The sequence below is a fragment of the Chrysochloris asiatica genome, unplaced genomic scaffold, assembly GCF_000296735.1.
Source record: "Chrysochloris asiatica unplaced genomic scaffold, ChrAsi1.0 scaffold00062, whole genome shotgun sequence".
Classification (NCBI taxonomy): Eukaryota; Metazoa; Chordata; class Mammalia; order Afrosoricida; family Chrysochloridae; genus Chrysochloris; species Chrysochloris asiatica.
The window spans coordinates 16,687,975-16,691,807 of NW_006408580.1; positions in this window are offsets into that span (position 1 = coordinate 16,687,975).

The window sequence follows — 3,833 nt, forward strand, 5'->3', positions numbered from 1 at the left end:
GCAATTGGTTTGAAACACAAGATCAGTGGTCAAAACTTACCAGCCACTCCAGGGTCACTATGCATCAGAACCAACTCAATAGCACTTAACAATAACAACAAACTACTTTTTTACTCTCATTTCCTACACTAATCCAGCAATTATGACTTTATTTTACTTCAACAAAGTTCTTGGGGCCTTTTCACTTATTCCTCCATGTTCTTCTACTATGTTCTTCCCTTAAACTACCACATGGATCACACTTCATCTCTTCCAATGTTTGCTCAAATGTTGTCTTCTCAGTGAGACCTTCCTTGCCCAAGTTATTTTGATTGAAATACCTCCCTAAACATACAAATATACATAAACACACACAGACACATGCATAGTTCTGTTGCCAAACCGAAAAGAGGGTTTGCCACCTGTCAGATGGGGAGAGATCCAATACAAGCTTTATTAACAGAAAGCGAAAAGTATGGAGGATGGTGAGAATAGCTTCTCAAGACCGTCCTGTCCATTATGAAGAACAGGCACATTATATAGGGTAAGTTACATTTGGCGGGGTTGGGGTGGGTGGTGGGTGGGAAGGAATATTCAGGCAATTTCCTCAAACATTCCATCTTTAGAGAAAAAGAAACAATCAGGCAATGATCCTTCTTGAACTTTCTATCTTTAGAGTCTCTGCTTAATTCCTGAGATAACTATCTGGATGGGTTTAAGTGCATCCTATTCGCCTTTTCCTGACCTCCTTCTGGGACCACAAGGTCATCCCAGCCAATGTATAAACTTCCTCATTTGTGGGGTCCTCATCTGAGACTCAATGACTAAACCAACTCCATTTTGTTTCGGTCAGTAGATCCATGCTATCACTTCTCCCCATTCTCTGCTCTATTTTTCTCCACCGTATTTATTACCTTTAGTGTCAGTTAGCTATTGCAGCATAACAAAACACTCCAAAACTTAGTGGCTTAAAAGAGTAATCATTTTATGAAGCTCATGGTATCATACATTGATTAGGCATTATTTCAGCCTGAACAACTTGGCCTATCACTACTGGGTTTGCTCATACAACTCTAGTTAGCCAGCAGGCCAGTTAGTGACTTGTTGTTGTGTGCCTTGGAGTTGGTTCCGACTCATAGCGACCCTGCACAGGGTTTCTGAGGCTGTAAATCTTTACGGGAGCAGATTGCCTCATTTTTCTCCCGCGGAACCGCTGGTAGTTTCGAACTGCTGACCTTGGGGTTCACAGCCCGATTCGTAACCACTACCCTACCAGAGAAGATCCAAAATGGATGCCTCATTTACATCTCCAGGGTGTCATTTGGGGTACCTCAATTCATTCCCATCTAGTTTTCGCATCTCAAGTCTCCCCACCAAGTCCTGCCAACTCCCTAGGCTTCATTCACATAGTGGTCTCAGGGTTCCAAGTAGAGTGAGTGGGAAAGGCCCAGTAAACTACTACTTTTCAAGCCACTGCTGGTGTTTGTTGGGATTTAAGCCCAGAAGGGGAAAGACTTCTGCAAACAGTTGCTAAGAGACTGAAAAAAAAAAAAAAATGACCAGGACTCAATCTGAGAGAGAGACATTAGAGTATTACAGAAAAGAAAATTAAAGGCATGGTTTACTGAACATTATGGACAAAGGACATGTACAGCTGTCTCCAGTGACAGCCGGCTAGACAGTGAAGTTTTTCCACACTGGGAGCATAGGCTAGGATCATTTTATATCCTGGGGTTATACAAGCTTCATACCCATCAGGATAGTTAAGGGTGGTATGATGGGGTGGGGGTGGGGTGAAGGAAAAAGTAGGAAAATCACAAGGTACACTGCTACCTGCCCCTTCCTAGAGAACAAAGAGTTTCAGTATGCAAACTAGGAAGCCCACACTGAATAAAAGGTGGCTATTTATATGAAGAATTTTCCTTCCAATCTGCCCTTAAGTTGCCACATTTGTGTGTTACAGTTTCTCTGCAGTGTTTTAAGTGTTTTAATAGCACAATGTATTAACTACCCAAGTAATCACAGAGACAAAAATCAATATCCCACATGAGCATTTAAATGAATGCAAATCAATCTAATGGTCTCTACTACAGGGAGCATTATCATGCAATAAACATTTGCTCTAAATGATCTTAAATATGCAAATTAGATTTTAATTTGTATATACTTTCACATGGAAAAATCTTTAGTTCAATGCAAATTAACTGACAGTGTATCATTAAGGATGTTAAGGACTAATCAGTCTATTTTCTAGTTATGTACTAGGATAAATCAAAAAGTATTGCTATTCGTGTTCAAGTCATACATGCACAAGTTTATTCAAAAAAAAAAAAACACATGTTTGTATGTGTCTCTAAGATCAGTGGAAGGCTGCAGATGAGTTCACTCAGTAATACACTTGTTTTGGTCTCTACAGGGTGCCTTTCAAAAAGGAGTTTTTGTGTCTGCCATGGAAAAATTGATTTTGAGGTCAGGGTTAATACCAAGTTTCAAACAAAACTGAAATGGACACTTTCTCAAATTACTGAAGCTTTGCAACAAGTTTACAGGAATTTCTGTCCCTCTTAAAACCACAGCTTTTAGATGAATCTAGTGTTTTAAGGAAGTTTGGGAGTGAACCTTGAATTTGCCAATAATATTCAGAAAACAAGATTTCCAAGGGGATCGGCCAGGCCAATGAAACTCAGAAAACCTCTACCCAACCAAAGACAGAGAGGTCATTTCAGAACGTTATGGTAACTGTTTTCTGAATTTCAAAGGGTAATTTTGACAGATTTTCTCAGAGGACACAAGACAATCATGTGAGCTTATTAGGAAGAAGTTTCAAGAAAATGGAAAACTGAAATGGTGGGGAAAAGGTCACAAAAGTTGCATCCAGAATTTTTTTTTCCATCATCACAATAAACTTGCTCATTCTTTAAGTGTAGCAAGGGCTGTTCTAGGAGAATTTCATTGGGAAGCCTTACCCCCAGCAAACTCTGCTTCCCTCATCTTGTCCCTTTAGACTTACTTTGTTCCTCAAACTTAAAGAATATTTCAAGGAACACAATTTAATTCCCTTGAGGATGCCAAAACAGTTATTTTGATGTGGTGTAAACCGAAAAGCACAGCAATCTTCAGGAATGGGCTAGATATATTACCAGACTGAAACGAGAGTTGACCACTTGTCACTGTAGTCAGTCACAGAAATGGGGAGAGATCCAACCCAAACTTTATTAACAGAAAGCCAGCAGTCTGGCAGATGGAGAGAATAATTTCTCAAGACGGTCCTGCCCATTACGAAGAGCAGGCAGATTATATAGGTTTAGTTCATTTGGATGTACATTTCATCTATTTTAACATCAGGATAGTACTTTTTGGAGAAAGAAACAATAAGGCAATAAATAAGGGCTCAATTTAAGCCTGCTTCTGGAGGCTACCTGAATTCAGAACATGGCTAAGGCAACACATGGTCCCAATGTAGATAAATTTCCTGACAGAGTTTCACCATTTGTTTCTTTAGAGTAGGATTCATTTTCTCCACTTTCCCAGAGTGGGATCTCCATGCTGAGTGCAATCTTCATTTAATCTGTAGGTGTTTGCTGCTTCGTTGTCACTTTGGACATATTTTGGAAGTCCACACTTTCACTACTTCTGAAGCTCCCTCAGCTCATGTGGGGAAAACCTCTACCCAACCAAAAAAGGCATCTTGATATTGGTACAGGTCAGCCTTGTCTTGGGATTGTTCTTGAGGCAGATAAAACAGAGCTAGCATCTGAAATATATATATATATTGTTGTTATGTGTCGTCGAGTCGGTTCCGACCCATAGCGACCCTGTACAGGGTTTCTGAGGCTGTAAATCTTTACGGGAGC